The 23,940-nt window shown below is 42.0% G+C and overlaps 1 long non-coding RNA gene across 3 annotated transcripts in view; it reads right to left on the reverse strand.

Annotated features, from left to right (window-relative positions):
- The window catches only part of LOC116569049, a 130,499-nt gene extending 107,318 nt beyond the window's left edge, over window positions 1-23,181 (reverse strand). For all 3 annotated transcript variants that reach the window (XR_004276830.1, XR_004276831.1, XR_004276829.1), the window contains exons 1-2: window positions 23,002-23,181; window positions 11,623-12,648 (exon numbers count right to left, since the gene is read on the reverse strand). This is a non-coding gene — a long non-coding RNA (uncharacterized LOC116569049). The remainder of the gene's footprint in view (window positions 1-11,622; window positions 12,649-23,001) is intronic.
- Window positions 23,182-23,940: the final 759 nt, after the last annotated feature.

The following is a 23,940-nucleotide window of genomic DNA, read 5'->3' on the forward strand; positions in this document are numbered from 1 at the left end:
TTAGGATTTCAACATATGAATTTGGGGGAATATGAACATTCAGTCCGTAACACATTCCTACGCTGCTTTCAGTCCTGGGATAAAGCAGAAGATGGTCTTAGTGACCCCTTCCTCACTACCTTAGCACTTTCTTTTATACTCTGCTTTCAGTGTGATATTCTTATTAGATCATTATCAATTGGACCTTAAGCCCTTTTAAGCCCAATATGGGCTTAAAATTTCCAGTTCAATCCATTTTCATTAAGATATACCCGTAGAGCAGATTTCTCGAGAAAGCATCTATTCATTACTTATGTAGTTACTTACTTACACAGTAAGTGCACATCTTTAAGGAGAATGAGAGAGTGGTTGTATCAAGGAGCAGGTGCATGTTTCGGAAAGTGGATTTGACCCATAAACATAAAGCCCGTCGTCAGCGAAATATTACACCCATCTTAGGACTGGAACCACTCTGCTCTTCAATGTACTCCAAATTGCACCTCTCCAGTGTTTGATGGGAGTTCATTACCTTCATATACTGCAAAATTCAGCTGCAGAGAAACAGAATCTTCAAGCATGCTTCTATGGAATGATTCCCAGAACTTGAAGTTCTTTATCGTTTCTGGTCTTTTCCTTCCCTATCTGACACTTATCATAAAAACATATAAGGGACCCAAATGAAGTGAGTTGAGTTATTGTAAAATACGGATTTTGTTTTCCTTTTCACGCTTAAGGTCTTTCTGTGCTTAGATATTTCTCTTTCTTTCTCTTAACTTTGTCATGTTTTTATTGTGGACTATGCCATGCATAAAGAAGTATATGTGATGTTTATATATATGTATAGTTTGAAGAATAAGACACACTTTCTTCCTCTCTTAATGGAATGTTTAAAAACATTTAATGGATTAATTGGGAAATCAAAATGAAAGCATTAAGTCCAAAGGAAAAATATATGTTTTTTAAAGCCTCCTAAGAAATAAAGTTATAGGGACTCCTGGGTGGCTCATTCGGTGAAGTGTCTGCCTTTGGCTCAGGTTGTGATCTCAGGGTCCTGGGATTAAGCCCTGTAACAGGCTCCTTGCTCAGCAGGGAGGCTGCTTCTCCCTCTGCCTCCCTCCCCCACCCTGTGCTCCTACCCCCACCCCGTGCTCGCTCTCTCTTTCACTCTCTCTCTCAAATACATAAATAAAACCTGAAGGAAGGAAAGAAGGAAGGAAGGAAAGAAAGAAAGAAAAAAATTTCTGAAGATTTCTGAAAGTTTCCTTTTTAAGTTGAGAAAAGTTGAAACAGACTCCAATAGCTGCTTTTTCTTTGTGCCCTTTCCCTTATTTTTGCTCTTCTTTTCCTCCCTTCCTTTTTACCCCTCTTCTAGCTCCCCTTCTCCTGAACCTTCCGTGGCCCCAGACAAACAAGGCACAAGGCCAATAGCTCTCTAAAGAACTGTTCCAACAGCTGCTCGCAGAAGACTGGGTGAAGTTCCCGAAAGAGCCGTGAAGACACAAAATGGTCTCCTACTGCTCCAACCATTTCACAGCAGTTTCAGAGAAAGAAAACCTCCACCTGAAACCAGACCGCAGTCACATACCTGGTTCTTCTCCTTGACCAATGAAAAATCCAAGCCAAAGGGTGTCTGCTAAGTAAGTTACCTGTGAAGCACTCCCTGAAGCACGTCAACTAAATGCAGTTTTTACCCTCTCTCTGAGTTTCCTGACAAGTGTTTCAAGGCAAAATTCACGTTCAGACATCAATGTTTTACCTCATCACCTTTCCTTCCACCCGGAAGGACAATTGGATTTCCTTCACGGTGGGATCGCCCTCCGTGGCAGGGCAGGACACCCAACATGGAGACTTCTCTGACCAGTCACTAGGCATTGCCAGCAAAGGGCAGTGGAACATTTGGAACTGCTAACAACCCTCTAGGTCCCCAAAACTGTGACCCCCCCTGTGTCTGGCATCTTTGGACCTTCCCCACTTCATCTTGGGAAACCCCCTAATCCTGAGTTCCTCCACTGACTCTTTCAAAAGACTTTTTCTTTCCTATGTCTCCTGGTCATCCAGAAAGAAAAGCAGCCATCAAAGGGGAACCCTAGTGGGTAGGGTGGAGTGCTCACCTCCTGTGTGAGCACTGGGAGGCCGAGGCCTCCTCCCACCCCTCCCCCCCCCCCCCCCCCCCCCCCCCCCCCGCCGCCCCCCATTCAGAAGAGCAGATCAGAGAACGGTGTTTCCTGCATTCACAAGGTTAGACTTGAAGGAGCTCTGGAGATTCACCAAATTCCTATATTCTCCTGATAAACATTCAGAAGCCCAGGGAGCTGAATTGGCCCACCCAAGGTTACAGAATTAGTTCCTGTCAAGGCTGAAATTAGAATCTGATCTCTGTCCCAGACACACTGAGTGCTGATTAGTAATGATAATTATAAAAACAAGAAGAAAGGTAATAATAATGTTTACTGAGTACTCACTATGTGTGTGCCAGGCACTATTCTAAAAACTACATGCATCAATTCCTTTAATCCTTACCCAAACGTTATGAGACAGACATCATTATTATTATTTTTATTTTACAAATGAGAAAACTGAAACTCAACGTAATTAAGGAAAAGCTAGTGAGTCGTGGAGCTTGGATTTCATTCTGGGAAGTCTTATTTCAGAACTAGAACTTATAAAATCACTGACATTCCCACTGCTCTGTGGTAAAATGAAAGAAATAAGAACAGGGCAGTGCATTTTTCTTAAAGCAAGATATATGCCATTTAAAAACCACAACTTTATTATATTCTGCATTTATTTTAGAATATTAAGAATTCCCTTTCTTTATGAGAAAATAGAATATATGGTAGTTGCTGGTGTTCTATAAGTTTTATTTTTTAATAAAAATATATTTGGGAGTTGTTTATTTTATGAAATTGCAAAGTCTAGAAAGCACTTCTTGCATTATCTCCTCCTGCACGAATTCTGGGAGAACCCGTTGTTGCTTTCATGCTTCCTCTGCCTGCTTCTGGTTCCTGGAATGGGTGGTGGAAGTGGAGGGGGGCGCTGCCCAGGTGGAGAATGACCAAAATTTATCACATACTTTTTATCAGTCAGGACTCGTTTGATTGCAAGTAAATAACAAGTAAAAGTAATTATATATTGACTAATTTAGCTGAAACATTTGGGGATCAGTTCCTCAAATTATGTCTCAAATTTTATTGGCTTCTCTCTTACCATTATATTGGCTTAATTCCAAGACTCCATGGGAGCAAGATGGCCACAAACAGCTTCAGCTATTTTCTGTGCTCAAGTTCAGAGGGGAAAAGGTATCTCTTTCTCTCTTTCTCTCTCTCTCTCTCGTAGCTCCATGTAGGGTTGTACTTTAAGTTGACTGAGTTACAGCAGTCCCTGAAGGGGTCACTGTGGCTGTGTAGATTTATGCTACTTGGCCAGTTCTAAGCTATTCATTATACTCCTAAAGCTGACGATAGGATCAGCTCCATCCACTCTGATGGCAGCAGGAGGATGGATCTCAAAAGAGGAAATGAGACACTGTTGACAGTTGCCAAAGGAATGGGTGTTTGATCATCAAGCCAGCAAATGTCCACCATTCACCTAATGTGTGTCACTCGCTAGGCCAGGTGCTACTCACTCATCACTTCATTTAATTCTCATAATAATCCCACCAGGCAAATAATAATTTACCAATGAAGAAACTGAGGCTCAGAGACACCAAGAAACACACAAAAGGTCAAACAGCTGGTAACAGAAGTTCCAAGAATCAAATTCTATTCCATCAATTTCAAAGCCCAAGTCCTTGATTTTTTTTTATTCTATAATTTGCTTATCCTGCCCTCCCTTTTACCATTAAAACTGGAGATAAAAGAAGCCATCCTGCATATTATAATGACAGGTTGGTCAAGGGGTCCAATAACTGCCCTGTTCCTGGTTTTGTTTCCCTCTCTCACTTCAAGCATTCACAATTTTTAAAATATTTTTTTCTCCTCTCCTCACCACAGTTGAAAGAGCTAAGATTAGAGACACTGATTATGTCTCGCCCCTGAGTTGAAGAGAAAATATAATCTGGAACAATTCTAGAAGGACATTAATCAAATGAGGGAACAATGTTTCTTCTCCATTTGAGTTAGAATTTCCCAGAATGTTAAGCATCTGTTACCATACCTCCTAGAATATGTCCGTTAGCCTTAAAAAAGAAATTTGTCTAATTAAGTGACCAAGAAGTACATAGGAAGAGAAGAATTTCATCACTAATATATTCAAGAACAGTCTCTTGATTCAGTCTACAGCAAACACAGTAATCACAATCACCCACAACAGCCTCAGGAAACTGTTCCCTGAAATAGTAAATCTGTCCAATCAAAATTAAATGCTCAGAGTGGTAAACAGTATTCAGTGCTTCGTTCAAAATCTAAACCAAGACCATCATTTGCAGCATCAGATACCAGTAGTCATGCAGATTGGGGTCATAAATAAGATTGATACATAATATTTAATAAAATATAAAGTCATGACTGAATTTAGTATGGAAAGAATCCGAGATCATTAATCTCCAGGTTTACTCAATGTTTAAAATTAATTTTCGTTATTTTCCAAGGAATGTTCACATTTGGGGGAAAAAATAATGGTCATGAAATAAAAATATGGAGAGTCCCTTGGAGATGTTCCCCCAAACACTCAGTCAACCATCTGACCACACATCATCTCCCTGTGGCTTCAGAAAGCAGACCAAGGTCTATTTCTCCTCATTCCTTCTCTCTACCCCCACTCCTCTGAACAGAGACAGCAACTATGCTTATGGGACAACTTAGTTCTTGTCCCACACATCCTGTGGCTCCAGGGTGAGGAACTTGCACATCTCCTCAATTTATATTTCTTCATGGTTTGAAGAAGGACATCCCAGGTTGAATCTAAAGTATGTTCACCACTAAGCTTACATATGTGTGGGCTTGTCTGGCAAACTAAATGGGGGACTTGCTGAAAAATAACTGAGAAAAGAAAGGCTAAGCACTCCAGAGAGGGGGAGACATAGCCAGCCACAGCTTTGCTCTAGTTTAAAAAAAAAAAAAAAAAAGAGTCTTGGCTCTTCAGAGGGTCCTGGGCATGAGCAGTGGTGGCCATGCCTGCTCTGAGACAGCAGAAGTGATGGCAGTGCCCAGCAATGGGGACAGGGTGGACTGGTAGCAGAATGGGATATGGTGTTCAGTGGGCTCTTGAGGTACCTCAAAGTATCTTCTAAACAATGGAACTGGGAGAGGGAAACAAGAGTGGAATAGCACAGGGCTATATGGCAACTGCCCAGAATGTTGGTCAGATGCATGCTTTTTGGTATATGGAGACTCTGAAATAGCTGCATAGGGAAGGGAAAGAGCATGGGGCTGTGATTCCATATTGGATACTAGCAAAACAAAGGTTAGATAAAAAGAGGATATTAGATGACCTCCCTTTAAAGCTTCCAGCTCTGACTTTAAACAATTATATGATTCTCACCAGCTAATGGTGGGGAGGAGAAACCAAGTCCCACACCCCAAATCACTGCCCTCAATCTTCACCAACAGCAAGTTAAGACACCCGAAGACAGGAATAAGAACAACCACCATTGAATAGGACACCCTTCCCTCTCCCTTGGGAGATTCAGTGTGCTTTTCCTTGCTCACCCTAATTCCTGCTCAAGTTTCTCCCCTCTTCTAAAGTGACCTCTTCTCCAGATTCGCTCTTCATCTGTCCCTCAGCTCCTCCTACCCCGGCCTGGGGCATCCCACAGTGTTAGGGTTCCAAAAAAAATTATTATTTTTCAAATCCTTCTTTCCATCCTGCTTTGTCCAATAACCTTGTCCTAATTCCAAGCAATGATCTCTTGGTACATAGCTTACCAGTCACTTTGATTATTAGTAGTACTCCTATTAGAAATTCTAATATCTTAGCTGATTGCAAATTGCTTATTTCCACTTCTTTAAGATCACTAGGCCCATAGTCTTGGAGTGAACTGTGTGACCATGTGTTTGACTCTGACATAACTTCTCTTCTCTCTTCAAGGTCTGGCTCTTCTAGCACCTTGGGAGCCAGGAGTTAGAAATAAGTGAAAACAATAATCATGTCCATGATGGCAGGTGTTCTGGCCTCCCAGTCTCTCCATAGACACTGTGCTGCTTTTCTTGGGGCAATGCTCAATCTTCCCTTGCCCCTCCCCAAGACCCCAGAAACAGAGACATCCCTACCTCCCATCCTTTCCATTTGCAGCACATGCCTCTAGTCCTTTCTCTGGATTCAGGGGCCCCTTCTTTGGCCCAGAAGCCACCTGGGAAGCCCTATGCACCTGCTTCTCCCTTCATGTCTATGTGCTCAGCTTTGTCCTCAGAGGGCCACAGGGACTAGAATGGGTATGACCCCATCTTGTTCTTCTTCGATGCCTTACACCATGGCCCCTTCTTACTCTGCTGGTGATGACTAGTCCAATAAACCTTCCCTGCTCAGAGATCCCCAGACTAGTAGCAACCAGGTCTCTATGTCCCACATACTTCATGTGTCAGACGCCCAAAAAACTTTCTTGTCCTGTTCTGTACCACTCCAGAGTCAGTACAGAATGAGTCTGCAGGGTCTGGATCTCAGTACCATTTCATCAGGAAGGAGACACAGGTCTCCCCTCATGGATGCTCCAACTCCTTTGACTGATTTTCCTTGAAGACCCTTCACTTGGCTTCTTGGAGAAGAGAGAAATTCCCTTTGGAAACCTCTTACCCAGGCCCTAATGACACCCTCTATCTCCTATCCTCTTGCAGACAGGCGTGAGACGCTGAGGGTTATGCTACTGAGACAGGTTTAACCACCTCTTAGTAAACAATACTGAAGGGTCTTGATGGCATTGACTCTGGTAACTATCATTAGGATGTGAGGTACTTCGGTGTTCTTGACCTCCCTCGGTTTTATGCCTGTGCTGTAATCCCAGCACTAAAGAACAAAATAATTCTCAATATCCTATTACAAAGTTCAGTGGGTTGATAAGAGCTAAACTTTGGCATGGAGCCAGTCCTCTCTGCACCATCAGAGAGCCACACCTCTACAGCCCTCCCACTTAGACATAAACTCATCCATAGTCAGTTGGCACAATTACAGTGAGACCTCCAACCATTAGGGAAGGAGACTCACCATCACTGGTTTATAAGCCAATACAGCAAAACTTTTTGATACAATAACTTAACATCTAGAGACCATGAGAGTAGCATTCTCACAAACAGCAAGATGACTTATAGCACCATCCCTTCTGCCTATAACCCTGCTTCACCAATTGCGAAATTGAGAACCATAAATTCTCCAACTCCACAGAACAGAGTCAATCACTTGAGACCTGAGATGACAGAGCTACTCCACAGCTCAAAGAAGAACAACACTTTTTCATCCTCAATGAAAGTTCTAAACTCCCTTCCTCATCATAGTCCTTGCTAATTTTATGTAAAAGTCATTGGAAATGATCTGACTTGATCTATAAGCCAGAAAGAAATTTCTTGTTAACAGTAAGCCCAATACCTTCTGGGCATGAGTAAAAGCGGCCATCTGTGAAATGGCGGTTCATCACTCAGGACACGGCATTCTTTGCTGGAATGTTCTCTCATTCTAAATATGTCATCTCAGGAATTTTATAGGCTGATGTCATCTGACACATTGAAAAGTGTATGAGTGCTAAAATAAATATTTCAAACACCAAACAGGCTCCTGTTTATCTAACAGTATACATAAAAGATCCAAAATCTTTTGTTTGGCTGTAGCAAATAATTTTTGTAGCTTTTCTGACATACTTGCAGCCATTCTGTGGATAATGTACAATTAAAATGGGATTCATCTGCCCTTGGTGGTAATGTGAGACTCCCTATTTGTGTCTTAGTGACATACTATGGAGACAGAGAAAGGCAGCACCCAAGTTAGAACGTAAACACACCCCCTTGGGAGATGCTTTTGTAGGCCTACTTTTTTTTCTTTGAATTGTGCACTAATGAAGGCAGTTCTCAGTAAGACTCCCCAGCCTGCAACATAGCAAGGTTGCCCTAATACCAGGCCACTCTCTAAGTCGCACTGGCCACCAAATACCTCATCAGCCAGTTGTGTATGGTTGTTCCTGGTGCTGCTTGTCCTCTGCTACACTCCTGGTAAAGTGTGGTACACAGGAACCTTCCCTAGAAGCCACAGGTTCTCAATCTAGGTAGCACATGAGAAGCACTTGGTTCACGGGGAAATTTTCAAATCCTGATCCCCAGACCAATTTCTCTCTGGGAGTGAGAAACAAGCATGGATAGTCTGTAAAGACCCCAGGCAATCTCAGTGAACATGGTAGACTGGGAACCACTGCCTCCCCATAACTATGCTGAATGTGTGGAGAGAAACATGGTACAAAGGCAAGCGACATTGACCCCTAAAGATGAACCGTTTAAAGTTGTAATCAAATAAAACGTGCAATCGCGTCCATCATATTTGCATACACCATATGTCAAAATTTGCATGCCATAGATCTATAAATGGTAGCCATGAGTTTCCCTAAAGATGGGTTTCTAGAAAGCAAATGGGCAGAGGTAAGGTTGGGAAGGTGGCTCAGGGCCGTGTAATGAAGGGCTATGAATGTCACAGTAGGATTATGGACCTTACCCTTTGGTGACCAGGGATTCGCTGAAGGCTCAGGTGCAGTGATGTGATGTGATTAAGGGAATATTTTAGGAAGACCGGCCTGCCAATAATAGTAGGATGGATCAAAGAGAGAGAAAATAGAGGCAGGGAGACCAACTGAGAGGCAACCAGGGTAGTCCAGGTCTGAGGAGCCAAGAGACCCAGGAAAGAAAATAACTATCACCATCAGAGACCACCAAGTTATTGAAGGAATAAGGAGAGGTGGCCGGAAGAGGAGATCTCAAGCCAGGTTGGGGAGAGACCAGGAAGTTGGGAAGAGAAAGAGTTTGAAACTAAGAGAAAGCAATTCTGACATGTTCCATTTGTGGTTACTGCAAAATATCTAGGGAAAAGGTCTAATGGGCAGTCAAAAATCTGAGCCCAGGGCTCAGTAGAAAAGACAAGATCTTTCTTGTTCGCAAAGAATCAGATCTTTCCTGTTCTCAAAGTTGGGAGAGGATTTACAAACGGGTCCTTAGTCACCAGGCTCGGCTTAATCATCTTTTTTTTACTGCCAGGACCTGGCAAAGATCATGGTACATAATAGATATTCAATAAATGTTTGTCTTTCTGCCTGGTTTGTCTGATGTGTCTGAGAAGGAAACAATAGGACACTCTGAAAATAATTTTTCCCAAATTCAATGTTTGAAACAAAATCTGCCCTGTCAGCCTTCAGGGGCTTGAAGAACAACAGAAATGGGTGAACAAGCAGAGGAATGCTCTGCCTCAAATTTCCGGTGGGGGCCACACAAGACCACAGGTGACGTGGGTGCTGTGAGTGGAGGTTGCTGGCCACTGCCCAGACATCCTAGCAGGGAAGCCAAGGGAACGAGGAACAAGTGGGGTCCAATAACCCACACTACCCAGAACTTAACCCCTAAAGGAGCTGGTGATGGACTAACTATAGATAGAAGGATTAGAATAAACTCTGGATAGAAGATTAATAATTGTAAATAGAACTCCAAATGTGCCCAACTTGGAAAAAACACTGATATAGAGAAAAAACTGAGTAGTTACCATCTCTAGGACAAATGTCTCCCAATCTGTCAATACCATTAGTTGTCCAGAAATGGAATAAACATCACATCACACTACAGTACTACTATTATTCAAATATGTAGGGACATTGTTATAATTGATAAGACATATAAATTTTATGCTAAAAAGTTGTCCACATGCTAAAATATTTAGGAATTAATAGTTTATGGATTTTTACATCATCCACTTCATTACTTTTTCTAAAATTTAAAATTTAATTATGAATAATTTCAAAAGTGCTATAAAATCCTTTTTTAAAATGCCATCAGGACTACATATATATTTCATTATATTCACATTTATTAGTTTATTAAATTATATTATTAGTTATATAATATTAATTTTTCTGCTATTAATTTATTAAATTTAAATATGAATTAAATATAAGTAGTCATATTTATTTTAAAATCACTTTATGTCTTCTCTAAAGGGTAAGATTTTTTTTAAAGATTACTTATTTTAGAAGAAGAGAGAGAAGGGATGCCTTGTTGGTTCAGTCAGTTAAGCATCTGCCTTTGGCTCAGGTCATGATCCCAGGGTACTGGGATCAAGCCCTGAGTTGGGATCCCTGCTCAGTGGGGAGACTTCTTCTCCCTCTGCCTGCCACTCCCCTTGCTCGTGCTCGCTCCCTCTCTCTGACAAATTAAATAAGTAATTAAATAAGAGAGAGAGAGTGAGCATGCAGGAGGGAGGGCAAAGGAGAGAAGAAGAATCTTAACCAAACTCCCTGCTGAGTCTGTGGGGCTCAATCTCAGGACCCTGAGATCCTTACCTGAGCTGAAATCAAGAGTTGGATGCCTGACTACCTAGAAGGTAAGATTTTTTTACATCCTCTTTTTCCCTCTGTTCCTGGAAATTATCTCTTTCCCAGAGATTGACATATGACATTTTTATGTTTATATTTAATATTTTTACATATATGTGTATTCAAAACCACCACGTGTTGTTTTCTGTGGGGTTTCTAATGCTTAAATCAATGACATGAAAATGTATGGCTCTAACTTGGTTGTTGGATTCCATATCATATTTTAGAGATTTATACATTCATTTTAACTGCTATATAGTACTCCGTAGTTCGAATAACTAGTTTATTGGCCCATTCCTTTCTTCAGGGTTAGATTGTTTTCTTCTAACTTTCTTTCTTTTACAAACACTGTCACAGTGAAGTTCCTCGCACATGTCTCTTTGCATGCATATGGGAAAATTTGTCTAGGCTGAATCGCTAGATAGGACCTTATGCATTAAAATGTTATAGAATGTTAAAATTAGAAGCTTTGCCCAAGATCCTAAAGTGATAGGTATTTGTTATCAAAGGGAGATGCCAGACCAAGACAAACTCATGGCACTATCTAAAAAGTGGTTTCACTACCCTTTTGCCCTCCAACCTCAACGAACGAAGATAACAATGGGATAAAAATGGGTCCAATTGTTGCAGATGGAAAGAATTTGTGATGAGGATTTCCTGTAGGTCCTATCCTGGCCTGTGAACACCCACCACGGAAGGAGTAGTTATAGTACCACTTGCTTCTCACCTCAATTCATTGAGTGGAATTGAAGGGCTTGATTGGTGACTCCTGTGGTATACTGGGTGGCGTGGACTGGGTCCATCTCCTATCCAAATCTTAGAAAGGGCTAAAATGAGCTTGTTGCTAATGGGTAAGTCAAAAGACAGAAGGCTGAATCAGCCTGTTCTAACCACAGCCCCTGCTGAATGCCAGCTGTCAGAGAGACTAATGAGGGCCCAATACACTTTTATTCCTTGAGGTGGTCAGAAAGCAACCTGGTGTTGGTCCCATTACAAAACATTGTCTTCTATCTGGGAAGGGACACCAATTTATCACTGGAATGGATACATACTTTTCACAGGTGTTTGCCCCTCTTGACCACAATATCTCAGTGAGCATGAGTATCTGAGGGTTACAGACCTCTTCTCTGTCAGTATGGTACCCCACCGAAACTCACCTCCGAATAAGGAACTCATTTATAGCAATGGTGGTGTGTTAGTGGGCTTGTGGCCACAGGATTCCTTGGTCTTACTATGGAACCATCAACCAAAGCGGCCAATCTGATGGAATGGGGCAGCTTGTCAAAGCTTGGCTGATCTGCCAAACGGAGTTCAGCACATGTGAAGTTAGGGAGCTCATCTCAAGAATGCAGCATGTGCATTGAATCAAGTTACAGTCTGGTTTTCAATGGCTAGAACTGAGCCAACAGCCAACATACTTTAGTCTCTGATGACAAGAAAAACAGTCCACTCCAGTAAGCAAGGAGTGGAATCAAAAGCAGCCCCTTCCATGATCATACTCAATGACCTACTTGTGGAACTTAGCCCCCAAATCTGGAATCTGAAAGGTCAGAGGTACTGGCTCTTTGCAGGGGAGGGAGACATCAGTAAGAACTCCACAAAACTGAAGGTTGCAGTCACCACTTGGTCAGGGAGCTCCTTAACAGCCAGCAGGTGAAGGAGTAACTCTCAGAGTGCGGCTGATTGATACTGATATTCTTGGAGACCTTAGGTTTCAAATCCAACCTGGAAACAGGCAGGAGCATGACGGAACCCTGCAGATTCCCTGGGGCATCTCCAGTGAGCACCAGCTAGTGTTGACTGTCAATGAGCAAGGGCAGTAAATGTGTCTCAGGGTGAGCTCCCTGACAAGGATCTGAGCACAAGCAGTTTATTTGAGGGCAAACCCAGAACACATGAGTAGAGAAGCGAGAAAGACAGGAAGAAGGTAAAGCCAGTATTATCAGCCAGTTTGCCATGGTGGGTATCTGGAACGCACTCTGCTGTGGCCCACGCAGAGTCAGCGTGGAACACAGAAGCCGAAGGATGAGGAGCTGGAGTGTCCCTCAGCATCTCCACACGGTCGGTGGCTGAGAAATGCTCCCCTAGGATTCACTTGCAAACACTTCTGGTCTTCCCTTGGGTCTTCTCAGAGAATTCGCGGATGTTTCCAGCAAGCAGTCTTAAGTCTGTAGAGGTGAATTCTGAGGACACAAAAGCAGGGCCCAAAACCATCTGCTCAGGCCACAACCCAGCAAAGGCAGAACATGAAAGCTTTAGGAGAAGGTCCGGGCTGCCACACCAGGAAGCAACACAAACCAGCTAAATTGCTGACCACGCAGGAGGGGATCCCAGGACAGGTGGCTGTAGGAGGAAACTGAGGCCCGGAAAGTGGGGCATCGGGATCCGCTGTAGCAGCGGGACCAGCAGACACGCATCACTGACCTCGTGCCTTACGAGTTTCAAGACACCACAACTTGTCACACTTTGAGGAGGACTTGTTCCTCCCTGAGAAGAAACTAGAATAGCATATTCTCATAAAAATAAAAATGGAGACTCTAGGTTGTAGTAATGGAGCTAAAATAAGAAAGAGCAGGTTTAGAATTGAGTGGCTACAAGGAGGAGACTGTGGTGTCGCCAGGACTTCTCAGACTCCGTTGCCTGCCTCCTGGACCATGTTGTCTGTTCTGGGGGTTGACAAGAACTTTTGTCCTATATATGCTCCGACCTCCCCTTCATCTCTGTCATGGGGCCCAAGCTGTGAGCCACACTGACGTAGTCTGGCTTCTCCCTCCACTGCCAGATGCAAAAGAAACACCCCAATATGGAGCATGGATCTGTTGTCCCAAACACCTGCAGGGGGTTGGAGCCTCGTCCTGGAAGAGGGAATGTGGTAGAGTTGAGCAGGAGATGGGAGGAGTCAGGTCGTCCATTTTCCTCCTCTCCTCCCGTTAACTGCTCTGAGGAAGCCCCAGCCTGATCTCCAGCTGAGGTTCTGCAGCCCAGCTGGTGGTCCCAAGCAAAGGTGGGTGTAAGTGAGTGCTCCCCGCATTCCTTCCCGTCTCCCCTTGTCTCTTGTTTCCTCTCCCTCCTTCTAGTTGCCCTGGCTTTGCACTTCCCCAATAAAACCTTACTACTTTAAGTCCTGGCTCCTGACCTGTATTTTAGAAAACCTGGCTTCACCAGGATCACTTCTAAACTCAGCAGTCCCCTGGACATTTTCCGGACCACATTGGGGCCGTGGATTGCAGCCCCACACCCGTTCAGGGTCAGCTCCTAGTTTTCTTTGAATTACTGTCCCACTCTACCCTTCACGGAGACAGAAATGGGTAAGTCTCACTCTGCAGGGAAGTTTGCTTTTACGCAGCCAGATTGGAGAGAGCCTTTCTCCTTTCTGGCACTGGGCTCTCTCTGTTTCCTTTCTGGGAGATGAAGCTGAGACTTGAAGACTCAAAGTGAGCTCTGGGAAAACCAGGGCTCCGGAGCTCGCTCACTCCTGGGGAATCATGTCTTTTTGACATTCCTGTTCTCTAAATATTTCTCTTTTTTCACCGTTTGCTTTTAAGAAGTGGTTTCCTTTTGTTTTACCTGCAGCATTTAAAGTGTCTTGACCTGGAAGGTTTTGGGGGACATCTAGTCTACAGTGTTGCCAGAAAAAAGTTTTGGGGAACATTTTTGAAAAATTTGAAACAAGCTTGCTCTTATAGAAAAGTTGTGAACACTATGTGATTTTTTTCCAGAATCATTTAAGGTAAGTTGCCAGCATGATGCCTATCCCCAAATATTTTTGTCTGTGTTTCCTGGGCGAGGGATAAGGGAGGCATGGAGGATATTTCTTCTAAGAAACCTCATATAACCATCAAAATCAAGAAATTAACAATGATATCCTAATCCCCAGACTCTTTTCACATTTTGCCATTCATCCTGATAACGTCCTTTAGAGTAAAAGTATTGCCTTCAGGAGTGCCTGGGTGGCTCAGTCGGTTAAGTGGTCTGCCATCCGCTCAGGTCATGATCCCAGGGTCTTGGGATTGAGTCCCACATTGGGACTGAGCAGGGAGCCTGTTTCTCCCTCTGCCTGCTGCTCCCCCTACTTGTGCTCTCTCTCTCTGCCTCTTTCTCTGTGTCAAATAAATAAATAAAATCTTAAAAAAAAAAAAAATGGGTCCACATCAGAGTCCTTTGCTTCTTTGGGTCACTGTGTCTTTTTATACTTTCTTCATCGGTAACAGTTCCTCTTTCTTGCTTTGACAACTTTGATGATTAAAGGCTAGTTATTTTGTAAAATATTCCCCAGTTTGCATCTGTCTGATGATGATGCATCCTTGGCAGGAGTATCATAGAGGTGAGTCTGCATTTATTATTACTGCATTTTCCCAGATGGCACACAATTTTAATGTCTCCATACTGCCGGTGTCCGCTCTTGTTCACTTGATGAGCGTGTGCCTACCAGTCCACTCCACTGTAAAGTACCTACTTTTTTGTTATATAATTGATACGTATTTTGTGGGGATTTTGAAATTATGTAAATTTCCCATTCACATGAAAATTGCAATGCATCCACTTGGTAACCTCTGTTCATATACCTGCCTTGTGTGATGGACCATTACTCTTGCTATCTGATGTGACAGTTCTGCTCAATGTGACGCTTAAATTGTCCCCTCTTTGGCTCCCATGCCCTCCAAGCGTAGTAGGCTAAAATATATGTATTCATGAAATACATGCATGCATCTAAATCTACATTTGTTCTTATATCTATACTGAGAATTTGAATTCACGTAGATACCTCTAGTTCCAAATCTTCATACTTTGTAATTCTTTCCAAATCTTCTACTTTGTAATTCTCCCCACACTCTGATATTGAAATGTCTAGTTCCTAATTTTCCTTAATATATTTATTCATTTATTCATTAACACCCATTTATGTAACTAATTCCCATCTCCACTGCCATATGCACACCTTCCTCACTCCAACACCATGCCAGACTGCCACCCCCAGCCCACATGGACTCACTCTCCTGGCCTGGGCTTGGCCCTGTTTGGCAGTCCTATATAAATGCCTTCCTCACACAGCTGTCTGGACACTCTCCTCACCCAACCCAAGCTTCCACACCCTGCCCCAAGCCACCCATGCGTGGATGCTGGCCTTCTGCTTGGGCTCTGTCATCCCACTCTGGGTCACCATGACCAGCACCTGTCCACCCGAGCATGATGTCTAGCTTCCCTACTGGCTTTAAAACTGGATTATTCAGGAAGAAAAGGGGAAGGAGACAGAGCACTAGGGATTTTTAAGACTTTATTTATTTGAGAGAGAGAGAGAAAGAGAGAGAACTAACAAGCAGTGAGGAGTGGCAGAGGTAGAGGGAGAAGCAGACTCCCCACTGAGCAGGGATTCCTGGCTCAGGGTTCGATCCCAGGAACTGTGCGATCATGACCTGAGCTGAAGGCAGACTTGACCGACTGAGCCACCCAGGTGCCCCAGCACCAGGGATTTTTAACGTGCACACTTAATGAAGTATAAAGTTAGTCCAAATACCTATCTTCACCCTAATCAACTCAAGGACTTCAGAGTTTAAATCCTGCACCTCTGCCTCCCACCCCATGGTCTTACATGTGGTTATTGTCATGGGTTTTTCCCTTCCTTTTTTGTATCTCCAAAATTCATAGTTATCTTAATTATGATTTTGTGGAGTCAATGGTTATTTATGTTGATCAATACTTTCCCTCACTTATTTGTGATAGCCCACTTCATCTGGATTCAGTCCTCTTTTTTGCTCACTCTACCTTTCATGGTTTGTCCTTCAATAGTTCTTTTTTTTTTTTTAAGATTTTTATTTATTTGACAGAGAGAGACACAGTGAGAGAGGGAACACAAGCAGGGGGAGTGGGAGAAGGACAAGCAGGCTTCCTGCTGAGCAGGGAGCCTGATGCGGGGCTCTATCCTAGGACTCCAGGATCATGACCCAACTGAAGGCAGATGTTTAATGATTGAGCCACCCAAGCACCCTGTCCTTCAATAGTTTTATCACACTGTGTCAGCAATGTGGTCTACAAGACATGAACCTTTGCAGTCTTTGTCATACATTAATGTTTACTCTTATTCTTTGATGACAGTTTAATTGCAGGGAGCACTATAGGGCAACATACAAGTTGTCCCAGCTTGCTTTGGACTGGGGGTCTCCCAGCATAGGGACTTTCAGTGCTAGAACCAGGACCATTCTGGACAAACTGAGATGGTTGGTCCTCTACTTCTATATTTTATTATTTTCCCACAGTTGTATTAAAAAAGTGATTCTCTTGTCTGTTGATCAGTACTTCTGAGAAAACTTACATGTGATAAATTTGTTTCTTTGAGGGTAACTGTTGCTTCTATCTAACTGCTCTCTGGCTTCTTCTAGGATTTTCTCATGCCTTTGAAACTATCAGAATGTTGCTATAGAGATTTGTTTCTTATTCATCCTGTTCAGGATTATCAAATATGAATATTAGTATCTTATTATAAATTATGGAGATAGATATCTTTCACCAACTCTAAAACATGTTCAGCCATAATCTCTTCAAATATTTCCTCCTCTGATTTCTAGTTATTCTTTTGGAAATCCTGCTGGATATACTCTTTATCTTCTCATTATATACAATGTGCTACTTAACCTCTCTTGCAGACTTTCTGGCTCTGCATTCCCAGTGCTGCATCCCAGATCACTTCCTCAGTTCTGCCTTCCAGGTAAAAAGTCACCATTTCAGTAGTATTTAAACTGATGTTTTACCCATTCACTGAGTTTAACTTCATGGGCTAGATTTTCACTTCCAGAAGCTCCATTTGGTTCCTTTCCACACATTTTTATTTTTATTTTTTTCAGTGTAATGTGACTTACTTATGTAGATCTTTAAAGTCTCTTGAATCTTTACAAACACTTACTTTGTATTCTCATTCACATTACGTCATTGAGTTCAGGGACTCTACCCTCCCTGTGTATTGTGTTTGCTTTTTCTTTCTCTCTCTCTCTCTTTCTTAGTTATTTTGATTGATGATTTTTGAACATGAGATAAAAGAGTGATGTGCTCTTCCTTTTTTTTTTTTAAAGATTTTATTTATTTATTTATTTGACAGACAGAGATCACAAGTAGGCAAAGAGGTGGGGGGAAGCAGGCTCCCCACTGAGCAGAGAGCCCAATGTGGGGCTCGATCCCAGGACCCTGAGATCATGACCTGAGCTGAAGACAGATGCTTAACCCACTGGTCACCCAGGCACCCCAAGAGTGATGTACTCTTTCTATGAGAAACCTGTGGGCCTATTTAAGGAAGTATATTTTCAAAGTAGTTCTGCCAGGTACCCCCAGTTATTAATACCCAGTCACGAACTTTATTTTCTCAATTTAGAGATTTGAGGGACACCTACCTAGTTCTTAAGAACCCAAACTTGTGAGATACAAGCCTTAGTTACAGATTCTTCTGAGGAGAATTTTTCTTTTAATCTAGAGTTCAGGTCAAAAGCAAGAATTTCCTCTTTGTCTCCTTAGAGTGGTGGACTGTTTTCTAACACCTCTTGTAGTGAGGGTGGCTCTTTGAGGGTTTTTACTTTATGCATGGGTCTCATTTACAACAACACATCATTTCACTCAGGCTTCAGGTTACCAAGACAGAAACTCTCAGTCCGAACTCTACCCATATCAAGGGTGGATACATGAGTGTTCCCAAAATTCTGGCTTTAGTTCTTTCTTCATTTCTGGTAACTAATAGTCTTTCTTGTGATCAGAACTATGTATTCAAAATTATTTGAGCTAGTATTTCTGAGTCTTTGTAGTGGGAGGTTTCAGACATTGCCTCAGTCCTCCTCTTGCCAAAATTGTAATTTCACATTATAGCAGGCCCCTTTCATGGACCACTTAGAATCACCTCAGCTACACCTGCCTCTTCTGGTATCTGCAGTTCTCACAAGCTCTGCTTGGGATCTGACCAACTTCATCACATGTGACTTGGCAGATTTTCTAACATCCCACGCATTTCCCCCTAAACAAGGAAAAGAGATCAGGCTGTTCCTCTACAAGAATGCCAAGGGCATTAATAACAATCTCTAGAGTTTTCTGTACATTTCCATATTCTTTCATGCACATCTTATGCAGTGTCCATAATAGCATGGACTCCCATTCTCTGGCTCTTGCCTCTGCCCTCCTGCCCAAACGAGAGCTCTCAGCACCCATGCTAATTCACACATCATCACCACACAGCTTGACACTACCCCACTTTCCTATTTGGACCCCAGACTTTCTCATTGTTTCTAGTGTTAGTCTGCACCCCAGGTTCTAACTTGACCTTCTTCTAAGTAATACTTATTCATTCTACCTGTAGATCTTGCAAGGATAGGTGTTTCCTACCTTTGAAGAAAACTTGGCAAAAGCCAGGGCCATTTGCACTAGTTGCAGAATGAATGGGAATTTTTTATTTTTTAATTTATTCTTGACTAAAATAAATTTAGAATTCTAAATTAGAGTCCCCAAAACCACACCAAGTAAACTAGGAAAGAATTTTATTCAGTCTTACAGTCTATCCAATGCTGGCCTTCTGTAGAAGCTATAGTGACCAGAAACTCCATCAGTCAACTATCATGTATGCGCATACACACACATACACACACGCGCGCGCACACACACACACACACACACACTGCCCAAGAACTATTGTCTGGCCCTTTTCTTTCACTTTTATTGAGAAACTGCAAATCATGTCTCCCAGCACAGCAGTAAGTAGAATGGAATGTCTGACTATAGCATATTTTGTCCTGGTTGTGTGGACACCTTTAGAAACACTCCATAGATAAAAATAGACTATCTCAGAGCCATGCATACAAAGAGTATAAGCTCTCATATATAAACAATTGCATGCATACAAAAGATTTAAATACTGTTTCTTCCGTTCCATTGAAAAAAAAAAAAAAAAAGATCTGGAAGAACAGAATATCCCAGTCAATTCTTACCAGATCATTAGAATTGGTACTGAGGATTCTGACCATGCAAACCACTCCAAGTCTAAACCACACAGAGTCATTTTTACTCAAAAGGATACTGGGGACACTTCATCAACCCTAACTTCTGACAAAACTGAGTCAAGACAAATCTTACCAATGTTGGAGATAAGCAATCTCTAAGCAAATAAATAAAACAGATGGGCTAGGGGCACCTGGGTGGCTGAGTGGATTAAAGCCTCTGCCTTCAGCTGAGGTCATGGTCTTAGGGTCTTGGGATCAGGCCCCACATCAGGCTCTCTGCTCAGTGGGGAGCCTGCTTCCCCTTCTTTCTCTGCCTGCCTCTGCCTACTTGTGATCTCTGTCTGTCAAAATAAATAAATAAAATTAAAAAAAAAAAAACAGATGGGCTAATAAAATATTTTGTTACAAGGGAAAAGAAATATTGTAAGGGAAAGAATACACATTGAAAATTATTTTCTGTAGAAACATTCTATATATATAAAATATATGTATTTTATATGTAGTAGTAAAATATACATAACAAAATATATAATTTTAATCATTTTTTTATTTTTAAGTGTGTAGTTCAGTGGCATTAAGTATATTCATATGGTTATATAGCACAGAATGTATTTTTTAAAATTCCTTTATTGTATCCCCCAAAAAATACAGAGATAGCTTCTGAGGGGGGAAAAAGTACAGGTTTAAAACTCTGTTTTAGAGACAGAGAGTGCATGGCTCTGCATGTGTGCAAGCCAGGGGGCAGGGGGAGACATAGAAAGAGGGAGAGAGAAACACTTTAGCAGACTCCATGCCTAGCTTGGAGTCAAATTTGGGGTGGGGGGGGTTGGCTCTCACCCCTGAGATCATGACCTGAGCCAAAACCAAGAGTCAGATCTCAACTGACTGAGCCCCCCCTCCGCTGCACCCCTAAAACATTTTAGTGAAACTGCACTAAACCTCACAGGAAGTTACCTCCTCCTTCGCAGGAGGAGGTAAAAAGCAATACTGATAAAGAAGAAAACCTATTCAGTGATGTGGAGAATAATCTTGAGAAAGCCGCCAGAATAAAAAATAAAGAGGTAAGAAATACCAACAATGAGAAAGTTGGTAACAAAATAAAAGAAAGAAGTTTATGGGTCTAAGACAATCATGGCAGCCCAACCTCCCCCATCATAGTGATTGGTTCAAAATACCCATGTAACCTGTGATTATCCAATCAGAGTGAAACATGAAACTTTTATTTAAAAATATGAGGATAGATGCCATCTCTCCTAGATGTGAGTAAGGAAGGCTGTTGCCCCAGAAACTACTGGCCACCATCTCACTTAAATGTGGGAAGGTATGGGAGAATGAAGCTTATAAAGGATTAGAAAAGTGGAGAGCCAAGAGAATTGACAGCCTGATAGTGACATGAATATAGGGTATTATGTTGCTTATACTCTTTCCTATCTTTGAATTGTTATGTTTTTAATCTAACAAATCTTGTTTATTGTTTAGGAAAATCTGAGATTTGAGTTTTCTTTTTTTAAATTCAAAAATCTTTCAGTGAACACACTCAGTAAAATCCCTCCCTTAGTAGAATTCCCTCAAACCAGAATGCTCAATGTGAAAATTATAAAATTAAGAGTATCTCTAAGACAATTTTAAAAGACCTGTACATAGGTCTCACCTAGTGAGAGTCTTAAATGTCAATGGAAAGAAAAAATACTAGAAGCTTTCAGGCAGAAAAATACAATTAAATACCAGGCTGACCTTAGACTTGGTGGAAATACTAAATACTGGTAGGTAATTAAACAGTGTTTAATATAATTTTGAGGAAATTCTTGTTTTGACTCAAGAATTTAAAATATAGAAAAAAACTTGTTCGGGTATGAAAACAATAAAAAGACCTCCCTCGTTATACAAAGATTATGAAAATATAGCAGTAGCCTTCCTTAAAAACAATAGCAACAAAACAATCTTGCACCAAAACACTATATATAAAAACACTATATATGTGAGGGGCACCTGGGTGGCTCAGTGGGTTAAAGCCTCTGCCTTTGGCTCAGGTCATGATTCCAGGGTCTTGGGATCAAGCCCCAAGTTGAGTCGGGGGTCTTTGCTCAGCATGGAGCCTGCTTCCCTTCCTCTCTCTCTCTGCCTGCCTCTCTGCCTACTTGTAATCTCTGTCTGTCAAATAAATAAATAAAATCTTAAAAAAAAAAAAACACTATATATGTGAACAAGTGATCAAAACTACAAATGCAACCAAAAAAGTGATAACATAAATAGACTAGTATAAGCATGAATGTTGACAAGCTGTGCTTAAAACGCTTGAAAATTTCAATTCAAAGCCCAAGCTGCCAATAGGTCTTAAAGATAATTTCCATGATTAAACCAATAATTGATATTTAATAAAAATATGACTCCATTATAAGAGTTTAAATTAACAAGCTATCAAAGTGCAGAAAGAAAAAGCATGGGGACTTAAAGGCGTAGACATACTGGTTGACTGGTATGCCTTAGGAATTCAATAGGAATGAGTCAAGAGTTCACATTCTGTTCTTGACTTTAGTAAAGGAAGAAATATGAATTAATTCAATATTTGGTCATCTTAAAGGAAACCACTAGTACAAAAAAAAGCAAAATATTTAATTTCAAAAGTACTGCAGAAGACAAGACAAATACTTCGCATGTGTCATCAAAGACAGAAAACAACAACGGAAGGCACAAAATAAGGAAGACAGGAGAATAGCACAATAGAAGCAGCAAGGAAAACCAAATGCAGGCGGATGCTGAAAGTGTAAAGACGATCTGCTTTCTTATTAAAAGGGATATGTTTTACAAACTAGAATATTTTAAAATACAAATTATGTTTCTAGGTTATAATAAAACAGAAGCAACAGAGAAAGATTTAAAAAAAGAAGAAGAAGAAAGAAAAAGAAAAGAAAGAAACAGTGGGGTGCCTGGGTAGCCCAGTCCTTAAACTTCTGCCTTTGGCTCAGGTAATGGTCCCAGGGTCCTGGGATCCAGCCCCACACTGGGCTCCCTGCTGGGAAACCTGCTTCTCCTTCTCCCAGTCCCTCTCCTTGTGTTCTCTCTCTCTCTCTTGCTGTGTTTCTGTCTGTCAAATAAATAAAATCTTTAAAATTAATCAATCAATCAATTAATTAATTAATTAAAGAAATGGCAATGGTAAACGTTTGATGTTGGATAGGACTTTTCCTGTCATATCAGAATTTTGTTTAGAGCCCCAGAGCTGAGTATATTGGAGGCCATGGATTTCCAAATTCTGAAGAGAGGACTAAGTGATTCTCATACACCATCCAGGGTTTAAAGGAGCCCCCAATGCCACATTCCAACCTGCTTAGGTAAGTAAAAATGAACAATTCAAAGAACTTCTGTTGAATGAGAAGAGATGTTAAGATAGGTCTTACTGGGCAAATGGGCTGAGATTTTCTTCCCCACCCACCCCGGAGTGGGGGGGTGGCGGGTGGTGATTAAGAGGGTGGGGACAAAACATATACCCACTCCCACCGCTCCCCCTCACCCCCCCACTGTCCCCCCTGCCACCAACTCCATAAAAGCAATTTAGAGGGTTTAGGGTACCTTTCAGAAGAAGACATCTGCATCTCTGCCTCCTGTAGTGACCTGCAGAGACTTGCAAACCCATCCTGGTGTTGGCCTCAGAGCAGAGGGACATGTGGTAAGAAAATTCTTTGATGGGCGCCTGGGTGGCTCAGTTGGTTAAGCCTCTGCCTTGGGCTCAGGTCGTGATCCCAGGGTCCTGGAATCCAGTCCTACATGGGCTCTCTGCTCAGCAGGAAGCCTGCTTCTCCGTCTCTCTCTGCCTGCCTCTCTGCCTACTTGTGATCTCTCTCTCTGTCAAATAAATAAATTAAATCTTTAAAAAAAAAAAAAAAAAGAAAAGAAAAAGAAAAAAGAAAGTTCTTTGAAGCTTGATGTGTCTCCCTGGGAGTTTGAGGATTTACATAAACATAGAGATAGTGTCCTGTGCTCCTCTGGAGAGGTTTGAAAGCTGGAGCCTGGTCAGGGTAGCATGGAATGAGAAAGAGAGAGGCAACAGTGGGATGGGACGAGATGGGAGTTTCATGTGCCTGAAGAGGATGCAGGGAAGGTGGACGGGTTGGAGCATTCTCGAAGATGCCCGGCCAAAGAGGGTGCCTGGCTGGGGTGAGGAAACTCAGCAGCAAGAAGCATGCGCTGGGGTAAGAGCTGCGGGAAGTTCCCCCAACACTAGAAAAATGCTTCAGCACGTGGTGTCTGGGGACCTCATATTTAGTGATTGTATATTAATATTTCAGTGCAGGTATTTCTAAACATATGCCTATATTTACCATTAAAAATGATATATACAGGGGCACCTGGGTGGCTCAGTGGGTTAAAGCCTCTGCCTTCGGCTCGGGTCATGATCCCAGAGTCCTGGGATCGAGCCCCATGTCAGGCTCTCTGCTCAGCAGGGAGCCTGCTTCCCTTCCTCTCTCTGTCTGCCTCTCTGACTACTCTGTCTGTCAAATAAATAAATAA

Source organism: Mustela erminea, chromosome 11 (genome assembly GCF_009829155.1).
Source record: "Mustela erminea isolate mMusErm1 chromosome 11, mMusErm1.Pri, whole genome shotgun sequence".
Taxonomy (NCBI): Eukaryota; Metazoa; Chordata; class Mammalia; order Carnivora; family Mustelidae; genus Mustela; species Mustela erminea.